This window comes from Rhinolophus sinicus, linkage group LG01 (genome assembly GCF_036562045.2).
Source record: "Rhinolophus sinicus isolate RSC01 linkage group LG01, ASM3656204v1, whole genome shotgun sequence".
NCBI lineage: Eukaryota > Metazoa > Chordata > Mammalia > Chiroptera > Rhinolophidae > Rhinolophus > Rhinolophus sinicus.
The window spans coordinates 40,931,749-40,945,276 of NC_133751.1; the positions used below are offsets into that span (position 1 = coordinate 40,931,749).

Here is a 13,528-nt window from a genome sequence, read left to right on the forward strand (position 1 = left end):
GCTGGCTGGTCTGATTTCACATGATTGGTATTTTGGTTTAGATGACTGGGCTTAGTGACATATGGTCTCACTGCCTCACCACGTGGTCTCTCCAACAGGATAGTTGGACTTGTTGGTGCTCAGGGCTCCAAGGATTCCTTCTCTGTAAAAACCCTTCATGCCTTAACTACAGTTCTCATAAGACACGTTAGCAAATATATATTGCATTATCATTCGATCTGTTCAGGAGCTGCCACATTTAAGTTAAATTGTGTATATATATATATATATATATATATGTATATGCTGAGAAAGCATAGATATAAATGTGAGGTGATTGTTAGTTATCCAGATGCTGTCACAATTATGAATTTAGTCCAACAAATGTTTACATGGTCAAAAAATTATGGAAACTGTGGAAAATAAAAATATAAACAATACCTAATTCTTGGAAGCAGAACCAAAGAGGGAAAGTGTATTGAAAGGAAAAAAAAAAAAAAAGAATTAAAATCACAAGCATAGGCAGTTGGTAGCCATTAGGGTGCATGTGAAGTGCATTTGGGGAAATTTAATGTGGTTAAAGAGTAAAGACTTATATCTATGTGTCAATGTGTGAGTAGATTCACTCCCAACCCCCCACTTTTTCCCTAAAAGACTTAAAGGAAGCTACATAGGGGTGGAGATTATGGGGAAAGTTCATACTACAAAATTTTGTTAGATCTTTACTGTTAGAAAATTGAGTGATGTTCTTTTTTTCCTTCTTCTTCTTTTTTCTTTTTACTTTTTGGAGTAATTCAAAATATGCCTTCATGTAATTGTTTTCTGTCATTATAGCAGTGGTTAAGAACACAGAGTTTGGAACCACACTACTTGGTTTTAAATCCTGTGTTTTAAATCCAGAGAAGACACTACTACTTTCTCTCTTCTGTGGCCTTATCTGTAAAATGAGGATGGGAACTTCATGTTATTTTTTTTATTATTTATTTATTTATTTATTTATTTATTTATTTATTTATTTATTTTTATTCCATTTGTTTCATAGGTTTTTATTTTACCTTTTAAATGGTCATTGGATTATCTTTCATGTTTTTATTTTTTTCATGTTATTGTTCTAATGATTAAATGAAATAAATAATATAAATAGAGGGTGCCTAGTGGTACATAAATATGCTATTTTTTCCAATATTATACTCTTTACCACAGTTAAACTAGTCAAAGTCATCTACTATTTACAACTTGTGTTGCAATGTCTGTTTCTCTTTTCTGAACTTAATTTTGGTTTTCCACATCCTTAAAGATTATGCACCTTTTCAGGTAGAAACTGTAATATGGCCCTTATTTTAGGCTCTAAAGTGTTTTTAGATTACTCGGGGAATGATTAAAACTTCAACAATTTACAGTATTTTAAATAAAGAAAGGAAAGAAAAAGAATGCTTTGGTTCCTAGGATATGATTGAGATGTAGAGATTTCACTTGGGGGGTTATATGCAGGTTATAGTTTTAGGGATAATGATTGGAATGAGAAGGGTCACTAGTTACCATAGCTGAAGGGAGTCTGTGTAGAGGTGTTAGGAAGAAAGGGTCTTTAGTTCTTCCCACAGAGTCTCAAAGAACAGAATTCCAAAGCAGCACGTTAAGGATAAGTTGAGTTTTACTATTATTTTGAAGGCTTAAGATTTGTTGTATTTGGAAGGGTAGAGCAAAACATAATCTTCGGTTTTGTCACCAGGTCATCACGTCAAATTAAAAATAAAAAGAAAATCCACTGATTCTTTATAGTTCAAGATATAGCATTATAACATATAGAAAAGAATGAAATGGACTCTTTTTGTCAGTTATTTTATTATTTTTCATTGAATTCTTGAGAAATCAGTAGTAGAATAAGTAAGAATGGAAAAGTAAAAATGAAATAAATAAGAAAGGATGAAGGAAGGCAAAAATATAAAGAGAACGCTAAAGGATGTATTATGGGAAGAAAGAAAATGAATGGGAAAAGAAGGTAAAATTTATTTTGGTAAAGTAATAATATTTGACATTAAAATTCAAAGCACTAGGTTAATGTTAAATGTTTGCATGCATTATTATAAACTGTAGCTCAGTGATGTCAATTATATAAAAGTTCTGTTAAATGTTTTACATTTAATTTCTTTGTGAATATTGCATTTTCAAGCTTTTTGCCTGACATTTAATTTCATATCAGCATTGCTTCTATGTGCCATTGGAGGTCTTTCATTTTTTATAATATTCTTGTTCATAAATAAAATATAAATAACATAAACAGTGTCCAATGTAAGTTTTAGTAAATTGTTTAGTTGCTTTAATTTACCCAATATTATTAGTATGCATGTATGTAAATTTGTAATAAAAATAACTTAATGTCAAACTGCTATACAGATGTAATATATTTCTGTAGTATTTCTCATCTTGTTTTATTTAATACATTCTCTTTTATTGAAAAGGTTAACAGTTACTAGAATCATATTTAAAGAAAGGTCACTTACAGAAAGCACTTGAATTTCCTACTTTAAAATAAACGTTGTCACCTTCTTTCAGTAAAATTCCATTTTAATATACAGTATTTTAATAAAATACTGTAAAAGTATGTCCTTATTTAGCTTCAGATATATGTATGCTTATTAATATGGCGTTTTAGAAGTAAGAAAGGATAGCAAGATCTTCGGCAATTTGTTTCCCTCTATTCTTACGTTGCTTGAGATAATTCTTGAGAAGTATTTCAATCTTGATTCTGTCATCAGTTGTCAATCAAAAGCTTCACAATTCTTAGTTTCCGTATATTAATATATCCCTACTACTTGGGAAAATACAATAATTCACTTAAACTAGTTTTAAGCCCTAACATTGGGTGAACTAATAAACATGGTCTTTGTCTTATAAGGAACATACCGTGTTGTTAACTATAATGGATTCCTATCATTGTATTTTCAGTTAAATTACCAATTTTAATTTTCTTTAGCTCATGATCTAACAATTTGAAAGCGGAATACTAAAATTTTTACACTTGGATTTTGAGCTAAAGAATAGATTTCCAGAATTTGCCCAATATATATTTGGGATGGTTTGTACAATGCATGTTTTCTTACTAATTGAATTTTAAATCAACATAAACATACTGCACCAATGTATTTTTCTGGCCTACTTCCCTTCCCACCAGTTAATCACAGTATCACAACATATTAACACTTCTTCCTAATAACACCCTTAAGTAACAAGTGTGAAAAGAACTATTTCAGAAAATAAAAAGCACAAATTCTGGCATTCCTTGGATTACCATTCTGCACGTCAAGTAGTCTTTCTGTGTTATTATTTTAGGAAACATAGCAATGCTAATTTTAGAAAAAATCACTACCAGTTTGTAGAAACCTGTTGATACTATTTGAAGAATAAATATGTTTTAAAAATAAGCTAATAAAGTACCTTTGAAAAATGTGAAAAATACAGTGCTCAGTGGCTTCATGCAGATAAAAGCTTCATCTGTTCCTGGAAATCCGAAAGCCATAGTCAAAAAGCAACAATTTAAGATCATTCATGCTGGCTGAAAGGATAAAAAATTGCAGTGTATCTACCAAGTTAAGAGACTTCTCTTGGCAGCCAGCTCTCAGAGCCAAGTGGTGATTGTTTTGCTGTATTAACTCTTGACACCCTCGAAGCCCTCTCAGGCCTGCACGTAGTAGGGAGGAGGACAGGATGGACCAAATGGTTTCAATAGCTGAAAACAGGTCAGAAGTAGGTCCAATGTGAACTGTAGCTTTCAAGTTCTAAGCAGCGTTGTTTTGCTCTTTGTCCCTTAGCAGCAGGAGAAAAGAGAAATGTTGCCAAGTGTTGCTAAGAAGAGATCATAAAGTAGAGGTTGTGGTCTTTTCCTCAGAGCAATGTACTTGGAAGCAATTCTCCCTTATTCAAAACCACAGTGTGGGGAAACCTTGATGCCTGCCAGGGTGCTGTGGAGAGCAAACAGAGATCTTTTAGGTCCTGGAGTCAGAGCAGCCCTTAGAGATCTAAGGATCAAGGCAGAACCATTCAGATTAAACGGCCATTGGGACTCCTGGTGCTTGTGGTCACCTTTGTGGCATAACCAGGAATAAATAAACCAAGAAGATTCTGAATTTGTTAACGTCCTGCCAGCTCTGGGGACTTTGAGAGAGAGTGTGAACGCTGTGATTTTTGAAAGATTAGATTTTGAAATTTGACAGGCCATGTGTGATACTCTAGCTGCCTGCACTCACTAGCTGTGAAAATTGGGGGAAATGACTTAACGCCTAAGTCTCAGATACCTCATCTATAAAATGGGAATAATAATAGTACTTAGCATACAGGATTGTTTGATTACATAAATAATGTATGGAAAGTTCAAATCTTATAGTAAATCCTGGCTCATTTTAAGGATTCAATGAATAATCTCTTAGCACATAATTTTGGATAATATAACATGGGCATGCTATTACTTCTGTGTATCAAAATCTAAGTATAAGAGATAATAAGGAGACTCACAGATTTATCTTACTAGATAGAGAGAAGTATCTTCCTAACATACAAATCTGCAACTACAAAAAGAGATGACTTAGAAAATATAAAATTAAAAACAAACTCTTCAGCTAAGATTGACAGCCTTACGCATTAACAAGTGAGATTAGGCAGAGGCTGGTGTATTAAAAGACCCCACAGACTCCCTTTTCCCTGACGGCAGTGAAGCTCAGAACTACATTAAAACTCAATTAAAGTGGCTTTTTTTAGCTAGACTATCAAAATTTGTTTTTCTTCCACCCTTCTTTATTTTGTATTCACTTATTTATTTTGTTTCATTTATTTTTGTGTATGTAAATTATGATGTAAGCTACCTCAAATACGCTGAAGGTGGAAAGGATGCAAATACTGTAGTAGGAAATAATTATCTATAGCGATTTTGCTATAAACATAAATGATGACCAGGCAAAAAATAAATAAATAAAAGATATTCTAGAATCTAAATAGAGTCAGACACGACACCAAAGAGGACCAGGAAAGGAGCCCATGCAGGAACACCCTGAAGTAGAAAGAGTTTTGTGATGTCAGTGAGACTTCTACCAGCATGATAGATATTCTAAAAATACTAAATGCTCAAACTGCCGATTCAGGAAACACATAAAATGTACTCTGTATTGTTTTAGTTCATTTAAATTAATTCTTCTGTTGGCCATATAATAAATTAGATTATATCATTCTAATACTGAAAAACATCACCATAAATACAAGAACTCAGGTGGGCGCAACTAACCGTTCAGTTTAGAGTGTTACACGCAGTAATTGTGATTACACACAGGGACCTAAAGAAAGACCAGCCCACTAAGGGAACTGGCCAGGTGGTCATACATATGCAAGCAATATAAAACAAATTCTCAGAAAACTGCTGGATTTCATCAAATAACTTTTCCTCAAATGGCTTGACTGCAGTTTGCAATTTATAGCTCATTAATTTGGCATCTTATAAGCATACCTTTTATATATCATTTAGCGATCAAGGTTAACTCAGGGCTCAGAGTAAAGTGAATTTTATACTCTCCAGCTTGACTATCTATTAAATTTAATGTACTAATACCCATTTCAGAGTAGGCTTTGACTATTTTATTTTTCCTAAAAATAAAGCGCCAATAATAGTTTCCTCTTATTTTTGTAGATAGTCTTTATTCAATTAGTGAAGCATGAACAACAAATAATTATTGTAATTTCTTGTATGCAGTTGACATACAAAATTACAATTAAATAAGAAATATTTAATGCATTTACAAACACTATAGCAATTGCCAAGACCATTTCATAAAACCAGATGGAAAAACATAATCTCATTATACTAGAAAATTAAGTCAGGGAACAGTCTTCTGAATTACTGTTTTTATAGTTTTATCTTTTGCCCTGTTCTCAAATTGAGGCCATTAAAGCTTTCAACAACAAGAATATATTCCACAAATATAGGCTTTATTTGTACAAACTAGTTTCATATTGAAAAATTTATGTCAACTGTTTTTAGCCTATAAGGAATATTCTTACACTTAAATTTGAAAATTCCTCTGGGCACTCATATAGTTCACAGGTACAGCATCTAAAGTACTGCAGCACAGATGTGCATAATAAATGACTTTTGGTGATGCACTGACATTTCTAAGAAATGTCTTTACCTTAGATCAGTCCACTCAAACCAGCAAATGAGTTGACATCCAAAGCTTCAGGAAATGCTATATGAATATTTTCTCCATTGTATAATAAAGATTCAATCATAGAACTGTCATAGGAAATTGAGATTCTGCCTTATGTTTTAAAATTAATCTACCATATTCATTTGTTTATTTTGGGTGTAAAATAAATTTTAAAAATAGGAAAGTGTTTGGATGTATTTCTGATACTGATATGATCTACATTGTTTTATAGTGTTTAAGTTAAAATACTATTGGCATCATCATAATCGATGGATCAAGTCAACCCTACGACAAACATGTCTTTCCACATCAGACGTATGTAACTCCTGTTCGTGATTACATATCTCTGATTCCTGGAATTACTAAATTGAACTCTTCAGCTTTATGGAAAAACTGTGTTGTTCTTGTTGTAAATAGATGAAAAAGAAACTCAACTCTGCAATAACAAGATAAAGGAGTGATAGTTGTAACTCAGATGTAATAACTTTTACATAAACATTAGCCACACTTCCTTTTATCTATGCTTCCAACTCTTCGAAGTGCTTGAGTACACCACTGCATTTTCCATTATCTCCAGCTTCTTGTTATTGAAACTTAAGTCCTCTGGTCATAATTTAATTTAATCAAGGCTGTACTTTAAAGTTGTAAGCTCCAAATATTTTTAATTTCTTAAGCTCTATAGAAATTCTGGAATGATCCTTTATTAATGGAACACTTGTGATGTATTAGAACTTGGTATAAGTGCTTTGAATAATTTATCTCATGTACTCATAGTAATGCTATAAATACAGTACCATTATGATTTCCATTTTACAAATGTGGAATCTAAGCATAAAGATATTAAATAATTGGTCCAAATTACATAGCAGAGCTAGATTTGAACCAGGTACTATGTTTCCCCCAAAATAAGACCCAGCCGGACCATTAGCTCTAATGTGTCTCTTGGAGCAAAATTAATATAAGACCTGGTATTATATTATATTATATTATATCATATTATAGTAAAATAAGATGGGGTTGTTTATTAGTTTTTGCTCCAAAAGATGCAGTAGAGCTGATGGTCCAGCTGGGTCCTATTTTTGGGGAAACACAGTAGTTTTTCTGTAGCACCTCAAAAATTCAAAAGTTGTGACCACAGTGTGTGATAGCTGCTTTGTTAAAATGGAAAAGGCACTAACTTTGTGGGTGGAAATTTTGGGGAAATTTTTCAAAAATTAAACTTTTGAGAAAGGCAACATTCACATAACTTTTATTACAATATATTGTTATATTATTCTATTTTGTTATTTGTTATTGTTAATCTCTTACTATGCCTAATTTATAAATTAAACTTTATCATAAGTATGTATGTCTAGGAAAAAAAACAATATACATAGGGTATTGTACTATCTGTCCTTTCAGTCATACATTGGGGTCTTGGAATATATCCCCTGCAGATATGGGGGACTACTCTATATAAAAGATAAATGTTTTTGTATATTTAATTTTAAAAAGAGTTTAGCATTTTGTGTGGGCCTGGGTGGGAAAGGATCTCACATAAATGAATAAGATATGTTGAAAACATGAAGAATATAGTCTATATTTCATAAAAATTGTATTTTATGAAAAAGACCAAGTGGTACAACATAGAATGTAAGGATATTACAGATATTTCTATTTGAAGAAATGTCACAAGTGTCCATGATCTGACCTACACCAAAGTATATCTCTTTTAAAGAAAGATTCATGTGATCAGGCATCTACACCATCCATGAAGTGGTCTCCATAATAAGACAAGTGCCCATCTGGCACCCTGCAAAATCTTTACAACATTATTGCTTCTATTCCTCAAACTGTCTTTCATATCCCCGTGGCAATCTTGTGGTAACCAATTTGTGCTTTTTAATCTCACCTTCTCTCTCCTTCCCACCCACCTCCCATCTAGCAACCCTCAGTTTTTTGCTCATTTATTCAGTCTTTGGATTCCACATAGAAGTGAGATCATATGGTATTTGTCTTTCTCCATCTGACTTATTTCACTTAGCATAATGTTCTCTAGGTCCATCAATATCGTTACAAATGGTAAGATTTTATTCTTCTTTGTGACTGAGTAATACTCCATTGTATAACATACCATGGTTTCTTAATCCAGTCATCTACAGGTGGGCATTTCGGTTGTTTTCATGTCTTGGCTATTGTGAATAGTGCTGCAATAAACATAAGGTACATATATTTTTTTCAAATTAATGTTTTGGATTTCTCTGGATAGATACATAAGAGTAGAATAAGATTGGAATTGCTTGGTCATAAGGTAGTCATATTTCCATTTTTTTGCACCAATCTCCAAAACTACCAATAGTGCAGTGTACACCTGAAGCTGAACCTGAAAAATACCGAATGTCAACTATAATATATATGTATATATGTATATATGTATATATGTATATATGTATATATACATATATATATATTCACAGGACGTGGAATACGGCATAGGGAATAGAGTCAATGGAATTGTAACAGCTATATACAATGTCAGAGGGGCAGTAGATTGGGGGAGGGGAGTTATCACTTTGTGAGGGGTGTAAATGTCTAACTTTTACATTGTTTTGTACACCTGAAATTAATTAAAAAAAATAGATTTATGTGATAGATTCTAAAATCTACTACATGTATTTTTTAATCACTTATATTGAGTAGCTATAAAGCTATATAACAGTGTATATTAAATTAATCTTGTACATTAGTAATAGAAAATATATGAAGTTTGAATGGCATAATTATATGATACATATTAATTTGTTGAAGATTTATTTTTATAATGTAACTTTTCATTGTTCTTGGGAATTGAAATGTTCTGGTAAAAGAAATAATGATATGTCCTTTACTTGTCTCACAGGCATAGATATTGAAAGAAAACTACATTATTTGTGGGACCCATGTGATAATTTGTGCTAAATCAAAACTGAATATGTTTCAATGTTTTATTTACTTAGCAGTTTATTACTCAGTTTTATTTTTGAGGAGTTTATTTTAGATAAAGTGAAACAAAACTGACAGGGCAGAGATTTATGTTATATTTTTATAAAAGCTATACTATTTCCTTAAAACAATATAATTTTAAACATATATGTATATGTATATATACATATATATATGTGTGTATATATACATATATATGTGTGTATATATACATACATATATATATATATATATATATATATATATATATATATATATATATATTAGTAAGTAGTAAATGGTTAATATTCTTCCTTGTATATGTTATCACATACAGAACTTATTTCCTTGGTAATTTTCGTGAAATACTTTGGATTTTTTAGCATCAAGAGGCTCCATCTACCTTTGACCCAGATATATCTCTTCTGGAAGATAGGATTTAGTGAAAACTTATAAATGAGCAATGAATCCAAAGTCGTACTAAGGGTGTCAGGCAGATATCCATCATGATGAGGAGTTAATATCTGTATCTGCATTACATTCTAATTGATGGTTCTGTCTGATATTTGAAAAGCGTTAAATTGCTGATGTACATGTGATGGAATGACTATAGTCAGGCTAGAAATGAAAACCCTGCCTCTTCACTGCACTGGTTTTTAAGTGATTTGTAGAGAAATGACTTTGGATATTTGTAGTAGAGGTCAGAATTAGAGAGCTCACATTTTTGTAGTAACTCCTATGTGTCAAATATTCCTTCAACGTAAACCATGTTCTATAATTCAATTTTTGATAAAGCCTTTAGAAAGAGAGACTGACTCATTAAAATGAGAGGGGAAAAATCAAGAAAAGCACAGTGAGACAGTGTTTAAGTAAATTAATCAATAATGCATGAACTGAACAGTCAAAGAAGTAAATATCATAGTATCATGGTAAGATAGTAGTGATTTATTGATGTTTAAGCCAAACAAGAAAAATGTTGACTAGTGCTAAGAAATTACAGTATTTTATAATATAACTTAAAATAAATTGAATCGTGGAGTATTTAACATTAGTTTACCACCAACTTTTCAGTCTCATATTTTTATAAAACCAGTCACCTTAAGAAGTGTGTACTCAAACATCACTTTCGTAGTGTTAAAAGAGTTACTTAATTTTGGACCTCAGTTTCCACTATAATATGAGAGGATTAGAGTCATGGATTTTAGAGATTCTTTATTTCTACCCTCTTTAGGTTTTTTCTATCCTTTATGATTTTCTTCTATTTTTTTGACAAAGCGTGATTTGGATTCTTCCTCTACCTGTTAATCAAGCCTCCACTAACCAATCTGAATAATTATCACTAACTTCATACATTACTCCTTTTCTTTGCTTATCTTGACCTGACCAAAGGCAGGATTCAAACACTGTACTGTTTTGAATCATTTTGTAAATGAGGCCAAGCAGAATGGAGCCTGGGAAGAAAAGAAGGAAGGAAAACAAAAGGGTCTGCAGAATTATCCTTGAGGCTTTCTCATACACAGTACCAAATAAATGGCTGCATGATCACAGCTGATATATCTATATGTAGTCTATAGATCTATATGTCTATATATCTATACCTATATGTATTCATATAGGCTAAATGTTAAAAGAAATCAAGCAATACAGAAATAATCATATATGTATGTGTGTGGTGGTACATGAATTTTATGCAGTCTTGCAAAATTACATAATTTATTCTGCATTATTGAACTCATTTTATTTCTTCCAACAATCTTTAACATCCTCCCTCCTCTAATACCAGACATTTCTTACTCATGCAACATTTAATGGATGTGTTAAGTTCATTGTCTCATTTAATCCCAATTACAACACAATGAGGTTTACATTATTATTATGCCCATTTCACAGATAAGACCATGGGTTGCAAAAAAGTTAAGTCATTTGCCCAAGATCACTTTTCCTAGTTTTTTCTCAGAGTCTCTGGCCTATGTGCTCCATCTTTAGCCATGACATATCCATTTGGGTTTTTCCGATGATCCACACACCATGTGTTCTCATTCTTCTGTATGCTTGTAGATGTTTGCCTCCTCTCACACTACTGGTCTGCCCTAGTTAACTCCTCCACTCTTGTCAAAAATACCTCAGAGGTCACTTGGGGAATCCTTTCCCATAGTCTCTGCTAGAATCAATCAACCCTGAGTCTCCTTTGCACTTTGAACATTTTATTTGTCTTTTCTTTTCTTTTTTTTTTTTTTTTTTTTTTTTTAATGCATTTGTCTCTCTGATTGGATTCTTCCTTACTTGAAAAATAGGGAACATTTATCTTTGTCTTCATTGCTTATTCCAGTACCTGGCATGCATTAGATACTCATATTTATTGAGTCAACTCTGGGTAAGAACAAATCCTAGTTTATAGGGTAGCAGATGAGAAATCTAGTCAGAGTGAAACATTTTATTTTGTAAAGTTTAATATTTAATTATATTTGATCTTTGTTTTTTTAAATCAAATTTATTGGGGTAACATCAGTTAACACTATTATATATGTCTCAAGTATACAATGCTGTAATACATCATCTGTATATTGCATTGTGTGCTCAACAACTAAAGTCTAGTCTCCTTCAGTACCCATATATGTATTTGACCCCTCTACCCTCTTCATCTTCACCCTACCCTTCTTCTCCTCTGGTAACCACTATGCTGTTGTCTGTGTGTATGAATTTGTTTGTTTGCTGCTTTCTGTTTTATGTTCTGCATATGAATGAAGTCATATGGTTCTTGTCCTTTTCTGTATGACTTATTTCATTTAGCAGGATACTCTTAAGATACATCCACGTTGTTGCAAATGACATTATTTCATCCATATTTATGGCTGAATAGTATTTCATTGTGTATATATATATATATATATATATATATATATATATATATATATATCACATCTTCTTTATCTAATCATCCCTTGAAAGACACTTTGGTTGTTGCCATGTCTTAGCTACCATCAAAAATGCTGAGATGAACATAAGCATATGTATTTCTTTATAGACAAATGTTTTAAAAAATTTTAGGTAGATTCCTAGAAGAGGGGTTGTTGGGCCATCTGGTAACTCTATTCTTATATTTTTGAGGAAACTCCTTACTGTTTTCCTATGTGACTATACGAATTTACATTCCTACCAGCAATGTACAAGGGTTCCTTTTTCTCTACAACCTCTCCAACACTTGTTATTCCATGTCTTGTTGATAATAGCTGTTCCAACAGGTGTGAAGTGGTAGCTCATTGTGGTTTTAATTTGCATTTCCTTAATAACTGGTGAAGTTGAGCATCTTTGCATATATCTGTTGGCTATTTGTATGTCTTCTTGGGAAAAGTATCTGTTCAAGTCCTCTGCCCATTTTTTAATTGGATTGTTTGTTTTCTTGCTGTTGAGTTGTGTGGCTTTTTAGTATATTTTGGACATTAGTCCCTTATTGGAGGTGTTGTTTACAAATATATTTTTCCCATTTGGTTGGTTGACTTTTTAATTTGTTGATAGTTTCTATTGATGTGCAAAAGCTTTTTATTTCGATGTAGTCCCATTCATTATTTTTACTTTTACTTCCCTTGCATTTGTGGTCAAGTTCACGAAAACATCTTTGAGGCCATATGTCTAATACCTATGTTTTCTATGTTTTCAATTTTTCAAGAGTTGCATTTAAGGCTTTAATGCATTCTGAGTTAATTTTTTATATATGGCTTTAGATAGCAGTCTAGTTTCATTTTTTGCATGTGACTGTCCAATTTTCCCATCACTATTTGTTGAAAAGGTTATCCTTTCCTTTTGGCTCCTTTGTTGAAAATTAGTTGCCCATATACATGTGGGCTTATCATTTGAACTTTCTTAAACATTCAGAACATTTTAATTTATATGAGCCTCTGCCAGGCAGAATTGGAGCTGGGTGTACCCATAATTCTTGCATAATCCCACTACTTTTCATGAAGTCCTTGTTTGATTCTTTCATTAGTGTTCACTTGTCAACCATTGGCCCTAAGGCAATTGGCTAATCATTTATCATGTGAGCTCTGGTCTTTACCCACAGTGGGGCACATAGAAAATTCATAAAACATAATGAGGGACTTTAGATTCCACCTGGGGTGACGTATCTGATACACAGAAAACTTAGTTATATGTACTCTTAATCTGCAACGATAAGTACCAGTAGGTTACTGAATATGGACTGGAGACCACTTGTAGTTAATTAGCCTAGTTATCCTAATACCACTCTGCAGGATTCAACAAACTGTGTAGGGAGAAAAACCTCCATCTGCCACTCCTGTAACAAAGTTATGGAACCAAACTCTCCTTGCCTGGCAAAAGATTTCATTCTTTGGATGGATGCTATTCCAGACTTGTATTTAAAGTTTAATGAGTCAAACCAATTCATGTAACTAATTCCATGG

The 13,528-nt window shown here is 32.4% G+C and overlaps 1 protein-coding gene across 5 annotated transcripts in view; it reads left to right on the forward strand.

The window, feature by feature from the left end:
* Positions 1 to 13,528, forward strand: part of NAALADL2 (N-acetylated alpha-linked acidic dipeptidase like 2) — a 1,208,457-nt gene that overhangs the window by 536,025 nt on the left and 658,904 nt on the right. The window lies entirely within an intron of this gene.